The sequence below is a fragment of the Oncorhynchus nerka genome, linkage group LG20 (assembly GCF_034236695.1).
Source record: "Oncorhynchus nerka isolate Pitt River linkage group LG20, Oner_Uvic_2.0, whole genome shotgun sequence".
Classification (NCBI taxonomy): domain Eukaryota; kingdom Metazoa; phylum Chordata; class Actinopteri; order Salmoniformes; family Salmonidae; genus Oncorhynchus; species Oncorhynchus nerka.
In genome coordinates, this window is record NC_088415.1 from 58,130,647 (window position 1) to 58,156,581 (window position 25,935).

Consider the following 25,935-nt stretch of genomic DNA (forward strand, 5'->3'; position numbering starts at 1 on the left):
AAGGGCAGGCTATTCACGATGGTATGATATTGCTGATGTAGAGACAGTTTGTTTCTGTATTATCTTCTCCGCTATGCAATCTGGTTTCCGAGTCGGTCACGGGTGCACCTCAGCCACGCTCAAGGTACTAAACGATATCATAACCGCCATCGATAAAAGACAGTACTGTGCAGCCGTTTTCATCGACCTGGCCAAGGCTTTCGACTCTGTCAATCACCATATTCTTATTCCGACCTAGAATATGTGGACATCTATAAGTACCTAGGTGTCTGGCTAGACTGTAAACTCTCCTTCCAGACTCACATCAAACATCTCCAATCCAAAATCAAATCTAGAGTCGGCTTTCTATTCCGCAACAAAGCCTCCTTCACTCACGCCGCCAAACTTACCCTAGTAAAATGGACTATCCTACCAATCCTCGACTTCGGCGATGTCATCTACAAAATTGCTTCCAACACTCTACTCAGCAAACTGGATGCAGTTTATCACAGTGCCATCCGTTTTGTCACTAAAGCACCTTATACCACCCACCACTGCGACCTGTATGCTCTAGGCGGCTGGCCCTCGCTACATATTCGTCGCCAGACCCACTGGCTCCAGGTCATCTACAAGTCCATGCTAGGTAAAGCTCCGCCTTATCTCAGTTCACTGGTCACGATGGCAACACCCACCCGTAGCACGCGCTCCAGCAGGTGTATCTCACTGATCATCCCTAAAGCCAACACCTCATTTGGCCGCCTTTCGTTCCAGTTCTCTGCTGCCTGTGACTGGAACGAATTGCAAAAATCGCTGAAGTTGGAGACTTTTATCTCCCTCACCAACTTCAAACATCTGCTATCTGAGCAGCTAACCTATCGCTGCAGCTGTACACAGTCTATCGGTAAATAGCCCACCCATTTTTACCTACCTCATCCCCATACTGTTTTTATTTATTTACTTTTCTGCTCTTTTGCACACCAATATCTCTACCTGTACATGACCATCTGATCATTTATCACTCCAGTGTTAATCTGCAAAATTGTAATTATTCGCCTACCTCCTCATGCCTTTTGCACACAATGTATATAGACTCTCCTTTTTTCTACTATGTTATTGACTTGTTTATTGTTTACTCCATGTGTAACTCTGTGTTGTTGTCTGTTCACACTGCTATGCATTTATCTTGGCCAGGTCGCAGTTGCAAATGAAAACTTGTTCTCAACTAGCCTACCTGGTTAAATAAAGGTGAAATAAAAAAAAAATGAAATGAAGGGGATATGGCATCCATCACTGTGCATGTGAATAGGGCTACTCAGACCCATGCCTATGGCAACTGATCTGGGATCAGTTCTACATATTAAAGTTCTCAATGTGGCCATTGTAGGCTGAAAAGCAAGTCGGATCCTGTTACAGGTATTGAAGGCAAGAAGCAACCACAAGACCTAGGGACCCTGGCATGGTGGTGCTGCTTTGCCCCTTGATGGTCAGTGGTTAAGATGTGCACTTGGTCCCCCTGGCGTGCTGAAGGGCGCATGCCCACTGCGGTGACGCCGCAGCTCCATGTGTGTTGAGAAGCGCACTATTTGGCAACAGAGGCGGTAGCGGGGAGGGCAGAAAAGATACAGGGTATACCCTGAATTTTAAAAAAATACATCGAATAATTGCAGCAATTGTCACCCTAAATACCTTGGACGAAGCGCAGTCGACGGATCGCTGTCTAATCGACCGAGTAAGTTGATTGAGGTGTTCCGAAGTTTTTGGGGGGGAAGTGGATTGAGGGAAGCCTTTTATTTGGAGTTATCAAGAGCCAGCTCCTCTTCCTCCACCTATCTGTGACGATAGAGAAACTGATGGGCTGTTGAAAAGTAGCACTTCTCCGCAGAATGAAAGCGTTTACGGTTGGGAACGGGCTTCATACGTTTATAGAAGTTGCATCTCCGGGCTTTATTCTTATGGACACACAGTTTGACAATATTTCGTATTTTAATTTCACCTCGCCAATTTAATTTTAAAATGGGCTCGATCGAACAGAGACTGTCAATCTGGATTGTCGTGGACTGGGATTATTTTTAGAGCAGGACTTCGTTACTTAGTTATCTTTTTTTGTCAACCCAGGTAGATGGCTTGCCAGTGCGAATATTCATTATCACGAAGTACTTAACACATGTAATACGTTATACTACTATTTAAATAGAAAGCGACTAGATTTAGCCAGTTTGGGAGTTGGCATTCTCCCCAACGAAGACAAGCTAGCCCTGGCTAACGTCCTAGTAGCTACTTGTTTCTCATGCCTGCTACATTAGGTTAGTCATTTACTAGATTGGCTTGGTCCTGGTACCTTGGTTTATTTTCTAATGCAACAAAAAAACTCGCTACCGTAGCTCAATTTGAGCTTTTCATGTAACTTAAATGCACCAAGTTGTGGTTTCGTGAACTGCGTGTTGGTGTTTCACTTTTTGGGGGGCAAATAAATAACTTGACAGGTACTGGTAGCTGGCAAGGTGGACAATACTAATTCCTTGGCATTATTTATGCTCGCTGGCAGCTAGGTTATTTTCACGGTTGCGCGGTTTCTAGACATGTTGTGGTCGAACGGTCAGAATACAGCGTGGGCTGTGTTTCGTTTTTAAAGGGGGGAGTTTGCCTGTTCGGGATTTTGATGGTTAATGTGGGGTAGACGGTGGCGTAATGGTGGACGGTGCCTTGGTTTGAGCCCCTACCCTAGTCGTGCCACTTAACCCTACCGGCTGCCAGTGTTCTACTGTATCAAAATAGTCCTTGGTAATCTTCCTACTTCTGCAACGACCATGGTCTTCCTCCTCTTAAAGCTGAACGCACACACATTTACACAAACTCGCACACACTTTCTCTCCTCCCTAGCGGTATGAGTCGGTGGATGCAGTGCAAAAGTATCTGAGCCAGTCACTGTATTGTAAGGCATGCACAGATTCAGTGAGTTGTGTTCAATTGTCAGTTCCTGTACACCTCGGGTGTGTCCAGTTTTCTTTCGGCTGCTCGGAAAAGTGCTTTTTTTAAATGTGCTTTTTTGTTCACTTATGTCAGTTTTGGGCTCACTTTGGTTGTTGAAATATAGGCCAATAATGCAGAGGATTCTTGTAGCTAGAGTGTCATTTAAGAGTAGCCTCTGGGTATGGGTCCTTAGTAGTTCCTGTTCAGGTCACATAGTCAGGAAACACTCAGGCCCCTAGTTATGTGTAACAAAGTAGTATGCTACAGGCTCCTGTTTTTTAAAAAACAATTAGCATATGAAAATGGTTTGCATGATAAGGCTATCTGCCTGCTGTCGTGCTGACTGGTTTATCTTAGGGATTCTAGAGTAATATGAAAGAAAGGTTCTGGAATGGTCAATCATTTGTTCGGCAGAGCAATCGCTTTGGGGGTGCTTTGCAATGTGTTATCACATGGTTGCATTAATAAGCACCCTAATGGAGACAGAGATCTGTATACAATGACAAGATGCTCATGTTTCCGCCCCAGCAATGGGAGTCGTTGTCCCGAAGGCAGGCGACAAGCATAGGTTCAAAATAAGCCCATAGAAACGCATTTGGCTTATTTTGGCGAGTCCAATCTATTGCTTTGCACCCGTCAGAGAAGAAGAGGCGTCTTTAATCAGGGGGACCTGATAGGGAAAGGTGGATACCTAGTCAGTTATGCAACTTAAATGTGTAATGCATTTAACCCAACTCCTCTGAATCAGAGAGGTGCAGGGGGCTGCCTTAATCGGCATCCACATCTTCGGTGCCCGGGGAACAGTGGGTTAACTGCCTTGTTCAGGGGAACAGTGGGTTAACTGCCTTGTTCAGGGGAACAGTGGGTTAACTGCCTTGCTCAGGGGAACAGTGAGTTAACTGCCTTGTTCAGGGGAACAGTGTGTTAACTGCCTTGCTCAGGGGAACAGTGGGTTAACTGCCTTGCTCAGGGGAACAGTGGGTTAACTGCCTTGCTCAGGGGAACAGTGGGTTAACTGCCTTGTTCAGGGGAACAGTGGGTTAGCTGCCTTGTTCAGGGGAACAGTGGGTTAACTGCCTTTCTCAGGGGAACAGTGGGTTAACTGCCTTGCTCAGGGGAACAGTGGGTTAACTGCCTTGCTCAGGGGAACAGTGGGTTAACTGCCTTGCTCAGGGGAACAGTGGGTTAACTGCCTTGTTCAGGGGAACAGTGGGTTAACTGCCTTGCTCAGGGGAACAGTGGGTTAACTGCCTTGCTCAGGGGCAGAACAATACATTTTTACCCTGTCAGCTCGAGATTCGATCCAGCAACCTTTCGGTTACTGGTCCAACGCTCTAACCACTAGGCTATTCAGTAAGACATTCTGGGCTTTGTAATATGGACTAGGGTGGAGAGTAGCAGAGTAGAGACTTTGTATCACTTGGCAGGCCTAAACAGGCTGCCATTTCAGGCAGTCTTTTCAAAGAGCTCTTACACTGAAATTTCCCAGTATTATTTCCCAGTATTATTCCAACCTCATAGTGTGGAAATATATATCAAACACAGGACAATCATGTTTTTGACTGTACTGGGTCTTCAACAAGTTAGGAGCACAACATATCATTTAATATTTTTTCAATCAATTTAGATATAGCCTATGGGCATTTTCATGTAAAAGGACCCATGATCACCAAAATGTGAAGTTCATAGGAGCATATCAAAATGGGTGTAAAATGAATGCTAAGAGTATATATTTTTGGGAAATGAAGGCTTAGATACATTTTTCAACCATTTTACATCTTAAAAATATGTAAGTAAAGCCTTTGATTTCTGTAGAAACACATGGAAAAGGGGTATTAGAAAACATCTACCAGAAAAAGTCTTCAGAAATACATCAAAGCACAATGTTGATAAAGACCCCTGCAAACTAATATGAACACTTTTTGTATTTCGATTTGGATAACATTTTTGTATTTTGTAAGTTTAAGAAACATTGCCTTTTGCCTTGAAATTCTATTTCCAAAAACCCACTAAAATATTTTCACATTTCTCTCCCCTACGAGGGAGAATAAGGAAAGTTCACAGAAGTATCAAGTTATGTAGACTTATCAATTAGTTATAGTGATTTTACCAATATAAATGTTGTTTTTGAAGTGATTAAAACTCATAATTCTGTTGTTGGGTCACCTGCTACTGTCCTCCCTTCCATACTGTTATGTTCAGTTCATAACTTTTTTCTTTGTCTTTCTGTCATCTGGTGTTCAAACCAAGAGTGTTAAACCAGTCTGAGTCTGGAGTCGAGTCTGGACTCTCGCTCTCATATATATAGATATATATATAGATATATATATTTATAGCTCAGCAAAAAAAAAACTGTTAACTGCGTTTATTTTCAGCAAACTTAACATGTGTAAATATGTGTATGAACATAAGATTCAACAACTGACACATAAACTGAACAAGTTCCACAGACATGTGACTAACAGAAATGGAATAATGTGTCCCTGAACAAAGGAGGGGGGGTCACAATCAAAAGTAACAGTCTGTTGTGGCCACCAGCTGCATTAAGTACTGCAGTGCATCTCCTCCTCATGGACTGCACCAGATTTGCCTGTTCTTGCTGTGAGATGTTACCCCACTCTACCACCAAGGCACCTGCAAGTTTCCTGACTTTTCTGGGGGAATGACCCTAGCCCTCAACCTCCGATCCAACAGGTCCCAGACGTGGTCAATGGGATTGAGATCCGGGCTCTTCGCCCGCCATGGCAGAACACTGACATTCCTGTTTTGCAGGAAGTCACGCACAGAACGAGCAGTATGACTGGTGGCATTGTCATGCTGGAGGGTCATGTCAGGATGAGCGAGCAGGATATCTTCCCTGTAACGCACAGTGTTGAGATTGCCTGCGATGACAACAAGCTCAGTCCGATGATGCTGTGACACACCGCCCCAGACCATGACGGACCCTCCACCTCCAAATCGATCCCGCTCCAGAGTACAGGCCTCGGTGTAACGCTCATTCCTTTGATGATAAGCGTGAATCCGACCATCACCCCAGGTGAGACAAAACTGCGACTCGTCAGTGAAGAGCACTTTTTGCAAGTCCTGTCTGGTCCAGCGACGGTGGGTTTGTGCCCATAGGCGACGCTGTTGCCGCTGATGTCTGGTGAGGACCTGCCTTGCAACAGCCCTACAAGACCTCAGTCCAGCCTCTCTCAGCCTATTGCGGACAGTCTGAGCACTGATGGAGGGATTGTGCCTTCCTGCTGTAACTCGGGCAGTTGTTGTTGCCATCCTGTACCTGTCGGATGTTCGGATGTACCGATCCTGTGCAGGTGTTGTTACACGTGGTCTGACACTGCGAGGACGATCAGATGTCCATCCTGTCTCCCTGTAACGCTGTCTTAGGCGTCTCACAGTACAGACATTGCAATTTATTGCCCTGGCCACATCTGCAGTCCTCATGCCTCCTTGTAGCATGCCTAAAGCGCGTTTGCACAGATGAACAGGGACCCTGGGCATCTTTCTGATGGTGTTTTTTAGAGTCAGTAGAAAGGCCTCTTGAGTGTCCTAAGTTTTCATAACTGTGACCTTAATTGCCTACCGTCTGTAAGTTGTTAGTGTCTTAATAACCGTTCCACAGGTACATGTACATTAATTGTGAAAGGTCCATTGAACAAGCATGGAAAACAGTGTTTAAACCCTTTACAATGAAGATCTGTGAAGTTATTTAGATTTTTATGAATTATCTTTGAAAGAGTCTTGATAAAGGGATGTTTCTTTTTTTTGCTGAGTTTATATACACAGTACAAGTCAAAAGTTTGGACACACCTACTCATTCCAGGGCTTTTCTTACATTTTTACTATTTTATACATTGTAGAATAATAGTGAAGACATCAAAACTATGACATAACACATATGGAATCATGTAGTTGGCAAAAAAGTGTTAAACAAATAAAAAAATATTTGATATTCTTCAAAGTAGCCACCCTTTGTCTTGACAGCTTTGCACACTCTTGGCATTCTCTCATGAGGAAGTCACCTGGAATGCATTTAAATTAACAAGTGTGTCTTGTTAAGTTAATTTGTGGAATTTCATTCTTTCCTTAATGCGTTTGAGCCAATCAGTTGTGTTGTAGGGGTGGTATACAGAACATAGCCCAATTTGGTCCATATTATGGCAAGAATAGCTCAAATAAGCAAAGGGAAACGACAGTCCATCATTACTTTTAGACATGAATGTCAGTCAATCAAGAACATTTCAAGAACTTTGAAAGTTTCTTCAAGTGCAGTCGCAAAAACTATCCAGCGCTATGATGAAACTGTCTCTCATGAGGACAACCACAGGAAAGGAAGACCCAGCGTTTCCTCTGCTGCAAAGGATAAGTTCATTAGAGTTACCAGCCTCAGAAATTGCAGCCTAAATAAATGCTTCACAGAGTTCAAATTACAGACAAATCTCAACATCAACTGTTCAGAAGAGACTGTGGAATCAGGCCTTCATGGTTGAATTGCTGCAAAGAAACCACTACTAAAGGACAACAATAATAAGAAGAGACTTACTTGGGCCAAGAAACATGAGCAATGGAGATTAGACCGGAGGAAATCTGTCCTTTGGTCTGATGAGTCCAAATTTGAGATTTTTGGTTCCAAGTGCCGTGTCTTTGTGAGACGCAGAGTAGGTGAACGGATGATCTCCGCATGTGTGGTTCCCACCTTGAAGCATGGAGGAGGAGGTGTGGGGGTGCTTTTGCTGGTGACACTGTTTGTGATTTATTTAGAATTCAAGGCACACTTAACCAGCATGACCACCACAGTATTTTGCAGCGATACGCCATCCCATCTGGTTTGCGCTTAGTCCCACTATCATTTGTTTTTCAACAGGACAATGACACCAACACACCTCCAGGCTGTGTAAGGGCTATTTCACCAAGAAGGAGAGCGATGGAGTGCTGCATCAGATGATCTGACCTCAAGTGTGCAACGCTGTCATCAAGGGTGGCTACTTTGAAGAATCTCAAATATAAAATATGTTTAAAAATATGAAGTTAAAATATGTTTAACTTCTTACGGCTGAAATCACGTTAACGGATCGATTTGACAACAGCCAGTGAAATTGCAGGGCGCCAAATTCAAACAACAGAAATCTCATAATTACAATTCCTCAAACATACAAGTATTATGTTATGTTCAGTAATGTTTTGCTTCCAAAACATCTGGTGATTTTTGCAGAGAGCCACATCAATTTACAGAAATACTCATCATAAATGTTGATGAAGATACAAGTGTTATGCATGGAATTATAGATATACTTCTCCTTAATGGAACCGCTGTGTCAGATTTCAAAAAAGCTTTACGGAAAAAGCACCCCATGCAATAATCTGAGTACAGCGCTCAGGCACCAAAACAAGCCATACAGATACCCGCCATGTTGTGGAGTCAACAGAAGTCAGAAATAGCATTATAAATATTCACTTCCGTTTGATGATCTTCATCAGAATGCACTCCCAGGAATCCCAGTTCCACAATAAATGTTTGTTTTGTTCGATAAAGTCCATTTATGTCCAAATACCTCCTTTTGGTTCACGCATTTAGTTCACAAATCCAAATTCACGAGGCGCAGGCACTTAGTCCAGACAAAGTCAAAAAGTTATATTACAGTTCGTAGAAACATGTCAAACGATGTATAGAATCAATCTTTAGGATGTTTTTAACATAAATCTTCAATAATGTTCCAACCGGACAATTCCTTTGTATTTAGAAATGCAAAGGAACGCAGCGCACGCTCATGGCCGTGCGCGAGACTTAGCTCATGGCATTCTGCCAGACCTCTTAATCAAACAGCTCTTATTCGCTCCCCCTTCACAGTAGAAGCCCGAACCAAGGTTCCAAAGACTGTTGACATCTAGTGGAAGGCTTCTGAAGTGCAATCGGACCAAATTTTACACTGTATATTGGTTAAGCGAAGACTTGAGAACCTACAAACCTCAGATTTCCCACTTCCTGTTTTGGATTTTTTTCTCAGGTTTTTGCCTGCCATATGAGTTCTGTTATCCTCTCTGGGATAGGGGGGAAGCTTGCGTCCCTCTTGGCCAATAGCCAGGGAAAATGTAGAGCGCCAAATTCAAATAAAATACTATAAAAATCTAACTTTCATTAAATCACACATGTAAGATACCAAATTAAAGCTACAATCGTTGTGAATCCAGCCAACATGTCAGATTTCAAAAAGGCTTTCGGCGAAAGCATAAGATGCTATTATCTGATGATAGCACAACAGTAAACAAAGAGAGAAAGCATATTTCAACCCTGCAGGCGCTACACAAACCGCAGAAATAAAATATAAATCATGCCTTACCTTTGATGAGCTTCTTTTGTTGGCACTCCAATATGTCCCATGAACATCACAAATGGTCCTTTTGTTCGATTAATTCCGTCAATATATAATCCAAAATGTCAATTTATTTGGCGCGTTTGATCCAAAAAAACACAGCTTCCAATTTGCGCAACATCATTACAAAATATCTCAAAAGTTACCAAAGTTAACTTTGCCAAAACATTTCAAATTACTTTTGTAATACAACGTTAGGTATTTTTAAACGTTAATAATCGATCAAATTGTATACGGGACTATCTGTGTTCAATACAGGAAGACAACAAACTAACGCTACCTTTCTGGTCTTGCGCAAACAGTACACATAACGTGACAGTCATTCAAGATGGCCGTACTTCTTCATTACACAAAGGCATAACCTCAACCAATTTCTAAAGACTGGTGACATCCTGTGGAAGCTGCAAACAAGTCCCTTAGAAATCTAGTTTCCCAATGAAAACTCATTGAATAGACAGTGACCTCAAAAAAAAAAAAATCTGAATGATTTGTCCTTGGGGTTTTGCCTGCTACATAAGTTCTGTTATACTCACAGACATGATTCAAACAGTTTTAGAAACGTCAGAGTGTTTTCTATCCAAATCTACTAATAATATGCATATCTTAGCTTCTTGGCCAGAGTAGCAGGTAGTTTACTCTGGGCACCGTATTCATCCAAGCTACTCAACACTGCCCCCCAGCCATAAGAAGTTAACACTTTTTTTGGTTTACATGATTCCATATGTGTTATTTCATAGTTTTGATGTCTTCACTATTATTCTACAATGTAGAAATAAAGGAAAAACCCTGGAATGAGTAGTTGTGTCCAAACATTTGACTGGTACTGTGTGTGTGTGTGTGTGTGTGTGTGTGTACATGCACAAACACTAACGTTCAAAAGTTTGTCACTTATTAATGTCCTTATTGTTATGAAGGAAAAGCAAAAAAAATATTGGCCATTAAAATATCAAATTGATCAGAATTACAGTGTAGACATTGTTAATGTTGTAAATGACTATTGTAGCTGAAAACGGCTTATCTACATAGGTTTACATATGCCCATCAACCAAGACTCCCATGTTCCAATGGAATGTTACCTAATCCAAGTTTATCATTTTAAAAGGCTAATTGATCATTAGAAAACCCTTTTGCAATTATGTTAGCACAGCTGAAAACTGTTGTGCTGATTTAAAGAAGCAATAAACCTGGCCTTCTTTAGACTAGGTGAGTATCTGGAGCATCAGCATTTGTGGGTTCGATTGCAGGCTCAAAATGGCCAGAAACAAAGACCTTTCTTCTGAAACTCATCAGTCTATTCTTGTTCTGAGAAATTAAGGCTATTCCATGCGAGAAGTTGCCAAGAAACTGGTTCCCTTCCCAGAACAGCGCAAACTGGCCCTAACCAGAATAGAAAGAGGAGTGGGAGGCCCCGGTGCACAACTGAGCATGAAGACAAGTACATTAGTGTCTAGTTTGAGAAACAGACGCCTCACAAATCCTCAACTGGCAGCTTCATTAAATAGTACCCGCAAAACACCAGTCTCAACATCAACAGTGAAGAGGCGACTCCGGATGCTGTCCTTCTAGACAGAGTTGCAAAGAAAAAGCCATATCTCAGACTAGCCAATAAAAATAGAAAATTAAGATGCTCAAAACAACACAGACACTGGAGAGAGGAAGATTGGGAAAAAGTGTTATGGACAGACAAATCTAAGTTTGAGGTGTTCGGATCACAAAGAAGAACATTCATGAGTTCAGAAAAAAATTAAAGATGCTGGACGAGTGAACCATCTGTCAAGCATGGTGGAGGCAATGTGATGGTTTGGGGGTGCTTTGGTGGTGGTAAAGTGGGAGATTTTAACAGGGTAAAAGGGATCTTGAAGAAAGAAGGCTATCACTCCATTTTGCAACGCCATGCCAAACCTTGTGGACGGTGCTTAATTGGAGCCAATTTCCTCCTACAACAGAACAATGATCCAAAGCACAGCGCCAAACAATGCAATAACTATTTAGGGAAGAAGCAGTCAGCTGGTATTCTGTCTATAATGGAGTGGCCAGCACAGTCACCGGATCTCAACCCCATTGAGTTGTTGTGGGACCAGCTTGACCGTATGGTACATAAGAGGTGCCCATCAAGCCAATCCAATTTGTGGGAGGTGCTTCAGAAAGCATGGGGTGATCTCTTCAGATTACCTCAACAAATTGACAACTAGAATGCCAAGGCTGTAATTTCTGCAAATGGAGGATTCTTTGATGAAAGCAAAGTTTGAAGGACACAATTGTCATTTCAATTAAAAATCATTATTTATAACCTTGTCAACATCTTGACTATATTTCCTATTAATTTTGCAACTTTCTAAGTGACCCAAACTTTTGAACGGTAGTGTATGTGTGTGCGTCATCTCGCCTGGATCTTACTGACACCTACCCATGAGCCTCCTTTCTTTACGTTTAATGTAACCAGCATCCTCACCCACTGAGTACCAACCGAGGTGAAATATACTTGACATTTGGTCAGTCCACCCTGGCCTGGATGTTAACGTCCACAGACTGACTGGACCAAATCCAAACCCATCATTGATGTTTGGATAGCACAGTATTGAGTACAGACCAGTACAGCACCATACTGTACAGTGAGTTGAGCACAGTACAGTACAATACAGTAAGTACAAGTACTAAAGTCTACCCTTCTCTGCTGTATTGTACTGCACTGTGCTCTACTGAAATTAAGAATTATCAGAACGAGGCTGGAATATTTATATATATTATATGTACATATATTTATATCTACATATAGTGGTGTGTTTTGTATGTAACATTATTAAAGTGACCAGTGTTCAATGACTAGAATACAGTATATACCTTGTGTTTGAAAAGTATTTAGACCAATTGACATTTTCCACATTTTGTTATGTTACAGCCTTATTCTAAAATTGATTAAATTGTTCAGGGGAAAAAACTATCTACACACAATATCCTATGATGATGAAGCAAAAACTGTTTTATTAATTTTGGCAAATGTATTAAAAATAAAAAACTGAAGGGCTTCCCGGGTGGTGCTTGAGTCATAACTACAGTCCTGGGTTCGATCCCAGGCTGTGTCACATTGCATTTCCTTGTTCCATTGCACTCTAGCGACTCCTTGTGGCGGGCAAGGGCACCTGCAAGCTGACTACAGTCGCCAGCTGGATGGTGTGGCTGGCTTCCGGGTTAAGCGAGCAGTGTGTTAAGAAGCAGTGTGGCTTATATTGTGCTATAGCTTGTGACTCTGGGTGACAACATAAGGAAGACCTTTTTTTCCAACATTAGAACTGTTTTCCTCAAAACATTTATTCAAATCAAAGGAAATTTTATTTGTCACATGCGCTGAATAAAACAGGTGTACAGTGGAATGCTTACTTAGAAGACCTTAACCAACAATGCAGTTTTAAGAAAAATAAGTGTAAAATTAACATTTAAAATAACAAATGGTTAAAGAGCAACAGTAACATAACAGTAGCGAGGCTATATACAGGGGGTACCAGTACCGAGTCAATGTGCGGGGGCAGTCGAGGTAATTGAGGTAATATGAACATGAACAGTTGAAGTTGGAAGTTTACATACACCTTAGCCAAATACATTTAAACTCAGTTTTTCACAATTCCTGACATTTAATCCTAGCAAAAATTCCCTGTCTTAGGTCAGTTAGAATCACCACTTTATTTTAAGAATGTGAAATGTCAGAAGAATTGTAGAGTTATTTATTGTAGCTTTGACGGCTGCGTGGTCTCATGGTGTTTATACTTGCGTACTATTGTTTGTACAGGTGAACCTTCAGGCGTTTGGAAATTGCTCCCAAGGATGAACCAGATTTGTGGAGATCTGCAATTTCTTTTCTGAGGTCTTGGCTGATTTATTTGGATTTTCCCTTGATGTCAAGCAAAGAGGCACTGAGTTTGAAGGTAGGCCTTGAAATACATCCACAGGTACACCTCCAATTGACCCAAATGATGTCATTTAGACTAACAGAAGCTTCTAAAGCCATGACATCATTTTGGGAATTTTCCAAGCTGTTTAAAGGCACAGTAAACTTAGTGTATGTAAACTTCTGACCCACTGGAATTTTGATACAGTGATGTATAAGTGAAATAATCTGTCTGTAAACAATTGTTGTAAAAATTGCGTGTGTCATGCACAAAGTAGTTGTCCTAACTGACTTCTCAAAACTGTAGTTTGTTAACAAGAAATTTGAGGAGTAGTTGGAAAAACGAGTTTTAATGACTTCAACCAATGCGTATGTAAACTTCCGACTTCAACTGTAGGTAGAGTTAAATTGACTGCATAGATAATTATCGAGAGTAGCAGCAGCGTAAAAGAGGGAGTGGGGGGGGGGGGGGGCAAATGCATATAATCTGGTTAGCCATGTGATTAATTGTTCAGCAGTTTTATGGCTTGGGGGTAGAAGCTGTTAAAGAGCCTATTGGACCTAGAATTGGCGCTCCGGTACTGCTTTTTGTGCGGTAGCAGGGAGAGTCTGGAGTCTTTGATCAATTTTAGGGCCTTCCTCTAACACAGCCTGGTGTAGAGGTCCTGGATGGCAGGAAACTTGGCTCCAGTGATGTACTGGGCCGTATGCACTACCCTCTGTAGTGCCTTGAGGTCGGAGGCTAAGCAGTTGCCATACCAGGCAGTGATGTAACCAGGATGCTCTCGATGGTGCAGCTATACAACTTTTTTAGGACCTGAGCACCCATGCCAAATCTTTTCAGTCTACTGAGGATAGTCTTTGTTGTGCCCTCTTTATGACTGCCTTGGTGTGTTTGGACCATGATAGTTTGTTGGTGATGTGGACATCAATGAACTTGAATCTCTCAACCTGCTCCACTACAGCCCAGTCGATGAGAATGGGGGTGTGTTCGGTCCTCCTTTTCCGGTTGTCCACACTGCCAGGTCTCTGACCACCTCTCTATAGGCTGTCTCATCGTTGTCTGTGATCAAGCCTTCCACTGTTGTGTCGTCTGCTAACTTAATGAGGGTGTTGGAGTCGTACCTGGTCATGCAGTCATGGGTGAACAGGGAGTACAGGAGGGGACTAAACACGCACCACTGAGGGGCCCCCCTGATATGGATCAGCATGGCAGATGTGTTGTTACCTACCCTTTCCACCTGGGGCCGGCCTGTCCGGAAGTCCAGGATTCAGTTGCAGAGGGAGGTGTTTAGTCCCAGGGTCCTTAGCTTAGTGATGAGCTTTGAGGGCACTATGGTGTTGAATGCTGAGCTGTAGTCAATGAATAGCATTCTCACATAGGTGTTCCTTTTGTCCAGGTGGAAAAGGGCAGTGTGGAGTGCAATGGAGATTGCATCATCTGTGGATCTGTTGGGGTGGTATGCAAATTGGAGTGGGTCGAGGGTTTCTGGGATAATGGTGTTGATGTGAGCCATGACTAGCCTTTCAAAGCACTTTATGGCTACAGACGTGAGTGCTACGGGTCTGTAGTCATTTAGGCAGGTTACCTTAGTGTTCTTGGGCACAGAGACTATGGTGGTCTGCATGAAACATGTTGGTATTACAGACTCTGTCAGGAACAGGTTGGAAATGTCAGTGAAGACACTTGCCTGTTGGTCAGCGCATGCTCAGAGTACATGTCCTGGTAATCCATCTAGCCCCCCGGCCATATGAATGATGAATGTTGACCTGTTTAAAGGTCTTACTCAGATCGGCTCCGGAGACCGTGATCAGCGTCGTCCGGAACAGCTGGTGCTCTCATGCATGCCTCAACGCTAGCATAGAAGTCATTTAGCTGGTCTGGTAGGCTCGTGTCACTGTGCAGCTCAGTCTGTAATAGTTTGTAAATCCTGCCACATCTGACAAGTGTCGGAGCCAGTGTAGTATGATTCAATCTTAGTCCTGTATGGATGCTTTGCCTGTTTAATGGTTCGTCTGAGGGCAGAGCGGGATTTTTTTTGTAAGCATCTGGGTTAGAGTCCTGCTCCTTGAAAGCGGCAGCTTTCATTGTGGATGTTGCATGTAATCCATGGCTTCAGGTTGGGGTATGTATGTACAGTCACTGTGGGGACGATGTCATCGATGCACTTATTGATGAAGCCAGTGACTGATGTGGTGTACTCCTCAATTTCATCAGAAGAATCCCGGATCATATTCCAGTCTGTGCTAGCAAATCAGTCCTGTATTGAAGCTTCATCTGACCACTTTCTTATTGACCGAGTCACTGGTGCTTCATTTACATTTACATTTAAGTCATTTAGCAGACGCTCTTATCCAGAGCGACTTACAAATTGGTGCTTTCACCTTATGACATCCAGTGGAACAGCCACTTTACAATAGTGCATCTAAGTCTTTTAAGAGGGGGGTGAGAAGGATTACTTTATCCTATCCTAGGTATTCCTTAAAGAGGTGGGGTTTCAGGTGTCTCCGGAAGGTGGTGATTGACTCCGCTGTCCTGGCGTCGTGAGGGAGTTTGTTCCACCATTGGGGGGCCAGAGCAGCGAACAGTTTTGACTGGGCTGAGCGGGAACTGTACTTCCTCAGTGGTAGGGAGGCGAGCAGGCCAGAGGTGGATGAACGCAGTGCCCTTGTTTGGGTGTAGGGCCTGATCAGAGCCTGGAGGTACTGAGGTGCCGTTCCCCTCACAGCTCCGTAGGCAAGCACCATGGTCTTGTGCTTCCTGCTTTAGTTTTTGCTTGTAAGCAGGAATCAGGAGGATAGTCTTATGGTCAGATTTGCCAAATGGAGGGAGAGCTTTGTACGTGTCTCTGTGTGAAGTCAAGGTGGTCTGGAGTTGTTTTCCCTCTGGTTGCACATTTAACATGCTGATAGAAATGAGGTCAAACTGATTTAAGTTTCCCTGCATTAAAGTCCCCGGCCACTAGGAGTGCCGCTTCTGGATGAGTGTTTTCCTGTTTGTTTATGGCCGTATACACCTCATTGAGTGCCAGCATCGGTTTGTGGTGGTAAATAGACAGCTACTAAGAATATAGATGAAATCTCTCTTGGTGAATAGTGTGGTCTACAGCTTATCATGAGATACTCTACTTCAGGTGAGCAAAAGCTCGAGACTTCCTTAGATTTTGTGCACCAGCTGTTGTTTGCAAATATTCATAGATCGCCATCCCTTGTCTTACCAGAGGACACTGTTCTGTCCTGGCGAAAAGCTTAAAACACGTCAGCTGTATGTTATTCATGTCATTGTTTAGCCACGACTCGGTGGAACATAAGATATTACGGCTTTTAATGTCCCGTTGGTAGGTTATACGTGATCATAGTTTGTCTATTTTATTTTTCATGGATTGTACTTTGGCTAATAGGACCGATTTAGTAAAGGAGTGGCAGGTAGCCTAGTGGTTAGAGCATTGGGCCAGTAATCGAAAGGTTGCTGGATCGAATCCCCGAGCTGACAAGGTACAAATCTGTCATTCTGCCCCTGAACAACCCACTGTTCCCCGGTAGGCCGTCATCGTAAATAAGAATTTGTTATTAACTGACTTGCAAAGTTAAATATTTAAAAAATAAAGGAAGATTACCCGCTCGCCGTCGGTTCCTTACAAGGAACCCAGACCTTTGCCCCCGATATCTCCGTCTCTTTCTCCTGTGAATGATGGGGATGAGGGCCCTGTCAGGCGTCTGTAGTAAATGCTTCCCATCTGGCTCGTTAAAGAGAAAGTATTCCTCCAGTACTGGGTGAGTAATCGCTGTCCTGATATCTAGAAGCTCTTTTCGGTCGTAAGACACCAGTTACACCAATGAGAAGTCCCACATTTGCATCAATACTGTTAGATTGACCTCATTCAAATTTGACCATTGCTGATGTGATCTTGATTTCCTTTGTGATGAGAATTTCTCTATGAGTGTATATATACTTCTGGAAGTTTGAAGACCACATACCTCAAGTCCATTTGTTAAGTAACAGCCCACTGGTTTCCTCTGTCCCATTGTCTTTAACAGAATGCTCGTTGTCTTTCCCCTGACGTTGAGGTCTGACAAGCTTCTCCGTACAGAATGTTGCTGAGCTGCCGGTATATAAAAACTCATAGGTCTGTATGATTTTGTTTTCTTTAGTATGTTTGATTTGTACAGCCACGATGGCGAGACGACAGCCTTTGTTGCCGACCCCAGTGTGGCCACTTGTGGAAAGAGAAACCATAGCATTGCACACAGTGTCCTCTGTTGTCTCTCCAGCAGACTCTCTGGAAGACCTTTCAACCCTGGCCTTTAGCGTGTGGGGCACACTGGGTGTTTTTTTCCGGCAGAGTTTTTATATACAGGCAGCTCAGCAACATTCCGTACGGAGAAGCGTGTCAGACCAAGTGTTGCATAGCTTCCTGACTTCAGCTGAAGCTTTGGTTTGACAGTATGGGTTTTGGAGTTCTATTCCCAATGAAAGGGTCTTGGATATCTGCCTCGCAATGAAAAGCACAAGGTTAGTTCATTCTTGAATATCACAGGCTACAGAACTCAAGTTTGAATGGTCATTTTAAAAGGATTATTCTCATGTTTGAGGTGCTATTCACTTAATCCATAAATCCAATATGTTGTATAGCATTGCAGCATCCTTGCACGAAAAGCGCGTATGTGTGAAGAGCTGACTTGCCTAGTTAAATTAAATAAATACAATTACCATCCTCAGTTTCAATGGCAGACCAGCCCAATTCTCCATGTAAGCAGTAGATATTATCATTTCACTTCCAAAATGCTGTTCTAATAGCCTCCTAGCTTCCCTGTAACCCACCCAGGCTTCCATATGATGACAGCTGCAGACTAGTTCTCTTGCTTGACCATTTGTAAGAAATAAATCTTTTTTTATTTTATTTTTTATTTCACCTTTATTTAACCAGGTAGGCTAGTTGAGAACAAGTTCTCATTTGCAACTGCGACCTGGCCAAGATAAAGCATAGCAGTGTGAACAGACAACACAGAGTTACACATGGAGTAAACAATTAACAAGTCAATAACACAGTAGAAAAAAAAAAAAAAGGGCAGTCTATATACAATGTGTGCAAAAGGCATGAGGAGGTAGGCGAATAATACAATTTTGCAGATTAACACTGGGGTGATAAATGATCAGATGGTCATGTACAGGTAGAGATATTGGTGTGCAAAAGAGCAGAAAAGTAAATAAATAAATAAAAAAACAGTATAAAAACAGTATGGGAATGAGGTAGGTGAAAATGGGTGGGCTATTTACCAATAGACTATGTATAGCTGCAGCGATCGGTTAGCTGCTCGGATAGCTGATGTTTGAAGTTGGTGAGGGAGATAAAAGTCTCCAACTTCAGCGATTTTTGCAGTTCGTTCCAGTCACAGGCAGCAGAGTACTGGAACGAAAGGCGGCCAAATGAGGTGTTGGCTTTAGGGATGATCAGTGAGATACACCTGCTGGAGCGTGTGCTACGGATAGGTGTTGCCATCGTGACCAGTGAACTGAGATAAGGCGGAGCTTTACCTAGCATGGACTTGTAGATGACCTGGAGCCAGTGGGTCTGGCGACGAATATGTAGCGAGGGCCAGCCGACTAGAGCATACAAGTCGCAGTGGTGGGTGGTATAAGGTGCTTTGGTGACAAAACGGATGGCACTATGATAGACTGCATCCAGTTTGCTGAGTAGAGTGTTGGAAGCCATTTTGTAGATGACATCGCCCGAAATCGAGGATCGGTAGGATAGTCAGTTTTACTAGGGTAAGCTTGGCGGCGTGAGTGAAGGAGGCTTTGTTGCGGAATAGAAAGCCGACTCTTGATTTGATTTTCGATTGGAGATGTTTGATGTGAGTCTGGAAGGAGAGTTTGCAGTCTAGCCAGACACCTAGGTACTTATAGATGTCCACATATTCAAGGTCGGAACCATCCAGGGTGGTGATGCTAGTCGGGCATGCGGGTGCAGGCAGCGATCGGTTGAAAAGCATGCATTTGGTTTTACTCGCGTTTAAGAGCAGTTGGAGGCCACGGAAGGAGTGCTGTATGGCATTGAAGCTCGTTTGGAGGTTAGATAGCACAGTGTCCAATGACGGGCCGAAAGTATATAGAATGGTGTCGTCTGCGTAGAGGTGGATCAGGGAATCGCCCGCAGCAAGAGCAACATCATTGATATATACAGAGAAAAGAGTCGGCCCGAGAATTGAACCCTGTGGCACCCCCATAGAGACTGCCAGAGGACCGGACAGCATGCCCTCCGATTTGACACACTGAACTCTGTCTGCAAAGTAATTGGTGAACCAGGCAAGGCAGTCATCCGAGAAACCGAGGCTATTGAGTCTGCCGATAAGAATATGGTGATTGACAGAGTCGAAAGCCTTGGCGAGGTCGATGAAGACGGCTGCACAGTACTGTCTTTTATCGATGGCGGTTATGATATCGTTTAGTACCTTGAGCGTGGCTGAGGTGCACCCGTGACCGGCTCGGAAACCAGATTGCACAGCGGAGAAGGTACGGTGGGATTCGAGATGGTCAGTGACCTGTTTGTTGACTTGGCTTTCGAAGACCTTAGATAGGCAGGGCAGGATGGATATAGGTCTATAGCAGTTTGGGTCCAGGGTGTCTCCGCCTTTGAAGAGGGGGATGACTGCGGCAGCTTTCAATCCTTGGGGATCTCAGACGATATGAAAGAGAGGTTGAACAGGCTGGTAATAGGGGTTGCGACAATGGCGGCAGATAGTTTCAGAAATAGAGGGTCCAGATTGTCAAGCCCAGCTGATTTGTACGGGTCTAGGTTTTGCAGCTCTTTCAGAACATCTGCTATCTGGATTTGGGTAAAGGAGAACCTGGAGAGGCTTGGGCGAGGAGCTGCGGGGGGCGGAGCTGTTGGCCGAGGTTGGAGTAGCCAGGCGGAAGGCATGGCCAGCCGTTGAGAAGTGCTTATAGAAGCTTTCGATAATCGTGGATTTATCGGTGGAGACCGTGTTACCTAGCCTCAGTGCAGTGGGCAGCTGGGAGGAGGTGCTCTTGTTCTCCATGGACTTCACAGTGTCCCAGAACTTTTTGGAGTTGGAGCTACAGGATGCAAACTTCTGCCTGAAGAAGCTGGCCTTAGCTTTCCTGACTGACTGCGTGTATTGGTTCCTGACTTCCCTGAACAGTTGCATATCACGGGGCTATTCGATGCTATTGCAGTCCGCCACAGGATGTTTTTGTGCTGGTCGAGGCAGTCAGGTCTGGAGTGAACCAAGGGCTGTATCTGTTCTTGGTTCTGCATTTTTGAACGGAGCATGCTTATCTAAAATGGTGAGGAAGTTACTTTTAAAGAATGACCAGGCATCCTCAACTGACGGGATGAGGTCAATGTCCTTCCAGGATACCCGGGCCAGGTCGATTAGAAAGGCCTGCTCACAGAAGTGTTTTAGGGAGCGTTTGACAGTGATGAGGGGTGGTCGTTTGACTGCGGCTCCGTGGCGGATACAGGCAATGAGGCAGTGATCGCTGAGATCCTGGTTGAAGACAGCGGAGGTGTATTTGGAGGGCCAGTTGGTCAGGATGACGTCTATGAGGGTGCCCTTGTTTACAGAGTTAGGGTTGTACCTGGTGGGTTCCTTGATGATTTGAGTGAGATTGAGGGCATCTAGCTTACATTGTAGGACTGCCGGGGTGTTAAGCATATCCCAGTTTAGGTCACCTAACAGAACAAACTCTGAAGCTAGATGGGGGCGATCAATTCACAAATGGTGTCCAGGGCACAGCTGGGAGCTGAGGGTGGCCGGTAGCAGGCGGCAACAGTGAGAGACTTATTTCTGGAGAGGGTAATTTTCAAAATTAGTAGTTCGAACTGTTTGGGTATGGACCTGGAAAGTATGACATTACTTTGCAGGCTATCTCTGCAGTAGACTGCAACTCCGCCCCTTTGGTAGTTCTATCTTGACGGAAGATGTTATAGTTGGGTATGGAAATCTCTGAATTTTTGGTGGCCTTCCTGAGCCAGGATTCAGACACGGCAAGGACATCAGGGTTAGCAGAGTGTGCTAAAGCAGTGAGTAAAACAAACTTAGGGAGGAGGCTTCTGATGTTGACATGCATAAAACCAAGGCTTTTTCGCTCACAGAAGTTAACAAATGAGGGTACCTGGGGACATGCAGGGCCTGGGTTTACCTCCACATCACCCGCGGAACAGAGAAGGAGTAGTATGAGGGTGCGGCTAAAGGCTATCAAAACTGGTCGCCTAGAGCGTTGGGGGCAGAGGATAAGAGGAGCAGGTTTCTGGGCATGGTAGAATATATTCAGGGCATAATGCGGAGACAGGGGTATGGTGGGGTGCGGGTACAGCGGAGGTAAGCCCAGGCACTGGGTGATGATGAGACAGGTTGTATCTCTGGACATGCTGGTTGTAATGGGTGAGGTCACCGCATGTGTGGGAGGTGGGACAAAGGAGGTAACAGGGGTATGCAGAGTGGGTCTAGGGGCTCCATTGTGAACTAAAACAATTATAACTTACCTGAACAACAGTATACAAGGCATATTGACATCTGAGAGAGACATACAGCGAGGCATACAGTAATCACAGGAGTTGAATTTGGAAAGCTAGCTAAAAACAGTAGGTGAGGCTAATCAGCTAGCACAACAAACAGCAGGTAAAATGGCGTTGACTAGGCAACGGGGCCAACAGGTAAGACAAACAAGCAGAAAGGAGTACCGTGATTAATGGACAGTCCAGCGTGCGTCAGCTATGTAGCCAAGAGATCAGTGTCCAGGGGGCAGCGGTGGATGGGCAGGGGGGCTGGGCTGGCGAGTGTTATCCAGGTTTTTAAAAAAACTAACAATGACTAACTAGCTTGTAGCTAGTTAGCTGGTTAGCGTCTGGAGGTTCTTGAGTGTGTCATAAAAATAAAAATAAGAGTAAAAGTAATAGCGATTCCGTATCACATTGGGTGAGGCAGGTTTCCGGAAGGTATAAACAAATTAAAAATCAAAAAGAGATAGAAAGTAAATGGGGTCAGAGAGTGATTGGGACGCGGTGGTTCAGACGGTTAGCAGGCCTGTGCTAACAAGCTAACAGTTCGTAGGCCCGAGCTAGACAAGGTAGCAGTTAGCGGACTGGAGCTTGACAAGCTAGCCGTTAGCAGGCCGAATTAGCAAGCAGGGAGATAGCGAGGGCTAGAGAGTTAACCTTTGGGGGATGTCGCGATGGGGTGAGTCTGTTTATCTTGTCTTGACTCCTGTCAGCTTTGCTGTCTACTGTGCTCAAAGGCTCTTATGAATGACTGGAATCTCTCTGAAAGGAAGTAGTGACAACCTTTGCTGCTTGACAATGAGTTCAGCCACTTTGTGTAGAACAGCAGCAAATATATATAAATTCTATAAATTGTTTGGCATATTGGTGCCACCTGTTGGCCATGATGATATATGCTGGTGGCTACTCCTAGGCGATACATCTTGACTGTGCTTTGGGTTCAGGCGAGGACTAGTGTACATTTCATCCTCCTCTGGTCTCCACAGACGACGGATTGACCTTTTCCAGGGTTCTAAGAGGCCTCATTATTCTGAACTCCTCATGATATAAATTCATGCAAATCCTTTTGTGTCTTTGGCCCCATTTGTAAGGAATCTTCATGTTCTTCCAGAACTTTTACTTTGGCTTTAGATAGGCTTGCATTTCCAGGTTTTCCTTTTTGGTGTTTAGCTCAGCTAGTATTCCTGCTTCTGAGTGCTTGTGCCTTGGCCAATAGAGCAGCTCTTATCCTACTTGAAGTTGTGGAGGAAGCCTCTGAGGATCTCCTCGAGTTTTGTGACGCACTGACATCGGCATCTATTTCAGGGTGATGTTCAGTCACCAGAGATTTTGCATCACCAACCCATTTATCCATAAATTCAACAAACCTTATCATTTTTTGGGATCAAACTAATCCATTTGATCCCCACCCTTGTCATCATCCGAGTTTGAACGGATTTATGAAGCTGTATTTTTATTTAAAAAATTACATTTATTTAACCTTTTATTTAACCAGGATGGGCTCATTGAGATTTGAAATCTCTTTTTCAAAAGCATCCTGGCCAAGATAGGCAGCACCAAGTCATTACACAATTACAGACAGACAACATGAAAAACTACAGGTAATCTAGTAAAAAAACTATAAAATTCACAAGAGTATAACAATAAAACAGCAAATTTAAAAACTTTGACAGGTCAGGGAATCAGCCTCAAATCCTTCATCAATGATTTAAAAACACCATTCGGAACAAGTTCTTCCAGTTTAAAAGTATTTTGTAAGGCGTTCCAAGTAAAGGTCGGCCGATTATGATTTTTCAACGCCGATACCGATTATTGGAGGACCCCAAAAGCCGATACCGATTAATCGTCCGATTTAATTTTTGCAAATATAACAATTACAACAATACTGAATAAACACTTATTTTAACTTAATATAATACATCAATAAAATCCATTTAGCCTCAAATAAATAATGAAACATGTTCAATTTGGTTTAAATAATGCAAAGACAAAGTGTTGGAGAAGTAAAAGTGCAATATGTGCCATGTAAAAAAGCTAACGTTTGAGTTCTTTGCTCAGAACATGAGAACATATGAAAGTTGGTGGTTCCTTTTAACATGAGACTTCAATATTCCAAGGTAAGAGGTTTTAGGTTGTAGTTAATGTAGGACTATTTCTCTCTATACCATTTGTATTTCATATACCTTTGACTATTGGATGTTCTTATAGGCACTATAGTATTGCCAGTTTAACAGTATAGCTTCCATCCCTCTCCTGGCCCTACCTGGGCTTGAACCAGGAACACATCGACAACAGCCACACTCAAAGCAGCGTTACCCATCGCTCCACAAAAGCCGCGGCCCTTGCAGAGCAAGGGGAATAACTACTCCAAGTCTCAGAGCGAGTGACGTTTGAAACGCTATTAGCGCGCACCCTGCTAACTAGCAAGCCATTTCACATCGGTTACACCAGCCATTAGGCTGATAGGCTAGAAGTCATAAACAGCACTGTGTTTGCGAAGAGCTACTGGAAAAACGCACGAAAGTGCTGTTTGAATGAATGCTTACGAGCCTGCTGCTGCCTACCATCGCTCAGTCAGACTGCTCTATCAAATCATAGACTTAATTATAACATAATAACACATAGAAATAATAACACATAGAAATACGAGCCTTTGGTCATTAATATGGTCGAATCTGGAAACTAACATTTAGAAAACAAAACGTTTATTATTTCAGTGAAATACGGAACCGTTCGGTATTTTATCTAACGGGTGGCATCCCTAAGTCTAAATATTCCTGTTACATTGCACAACCTTCAATGTTATGTCATAATTACGTAAAATTTTGGCAAATTAGTTCGCAATGAGCCAGGCCGCCCAAACTGTTGCATATACCCTGACTCTGCGTGCAATGAACGCAAGAGAAGTTACACAATTTCACCTGGTTAATATTGCCTGCTAACCTGGATTTCTTTTAGCTAAATATGCAGGTTAAAGGCATTGGTGTTTATGGTTAGGTACAGTCGTCCAACGATTGTGCTTTTTTCGCAAATGTGCTTTTGTTAAATCATCCCCCAGCGTTGCATCGATTATATGCAAAGCAGGACACACTAGATAAACTAGTAATATCATCAACCATGTGTAGTTATAACTAGTGATTATGATTGATTGATTGTTTTTTATAAGATAAGTTTAATGCTAGCTAGCAACTTACCTTGGCTTCTACTGCATTCGCGTAACAGGCAGACTCCCTGTGGAGTGCAACGAGAGGCAGGTGGTTATAGCGTTGGATAAGTTAACTGTAAGGTTGCAAGATTGGATCCCTCGAGCTGACAAGTTGAAAATCTGTCATTCTGCCCCTGAACAAGGCAGTTAACCCACCGTTCCTAGGCCGTCATTGAAAATAAGAATGTGTTCTTAACTGATTTGCCTAGTTAAATAAAGTTTTTTTTAATTTTTTATTATTCAGCAACATCAGCGCCCAAAAATACCGATTTCCGATTGTTATGAAAACTTGAAATCGGCCCTAATTAATCGGGCATTCCGATTAATCGGTCGACCTCTAGTTCCAAGCTGATGGCGCGGAGTACATAAAAGCCCTTTTTACCAAGTTCAGTTCGGAACATTTGGAACAGTTAGCAGGATAAAGTCCTGCGAACGAAGAGAGTACCCACCACATTTCTGAACAATAAAAATGCCCAAATAAAAAGGTACTAAACCCAAATGGCTTTGTAAATAAACGTATACCAGTGACTGAGTCTACGATTGACTAGAGATGGCCAGCCAACCATGGTATATAAAGTGCAGTGGTGTGTAAGGGTTTTGCAGTTTAAAATAAATCTCAATGCTAAAATAAAATCCCAACTTCCGATTCAATTTTTTTGTAAGTTGTTGAATATGCAATTTAAAAGAGGCCGTCATCAATTAAAATTCCAAGATATATATGAGTTTACAGTCTCAATCTCATTGCCCTGACAGGTCGTAATAGATGAAAGGTTCAGAGGTCTATTTCTTGCTTTAGAAAACACAATTATTTTAGTTTTGTCATTATTGAGGATAACCTGTTACGGCTGTTTCGACAACATCCGGTGAAATTGCAGAGCGAAATTCAAATTAAATTATTAGAAATATTTAACTTTCATAAAATCACAAGTGCAATACACCAAAATAAAGCTTAACTTCCTGTTAATTCAGCCACCGTGTCAGAATTCAAAAAGGCTTTACGGC

General features: G+C 43.2%; 1 protein-coding gene across 5 annotated transcripts in view; it reads left to right on the plus strand.

Moving 5' to 3' along the window:
• The first annotated feature begins 1,550 nt into the window (after window positions 1-1,550).
• LOC115102871 (transcriptional repressor p66 alpha-like) overlaps window positions 1,551-25,935 on the plus strand; it is a 64,508-nt gene continuing 40,123 nt past the window's right edge. For 4 of the 5 annotated variants that reach the window (XM_065005650.1, XM_065005652.1, XM_065005651.1 and 1 more), the window contains exons 1-2: window positions 1,551-1,708; window positions 13,105-13,240. The gene's annotated coding sequence lies outside the window, so the exon portion shown is untranslated. The remainder of the gene's footprint in view (window positions 1,709-13,104; window positions 13,241-25,935) is intronic. The other variant, XM_029623271.2, reaches the window with a different exon arrangement.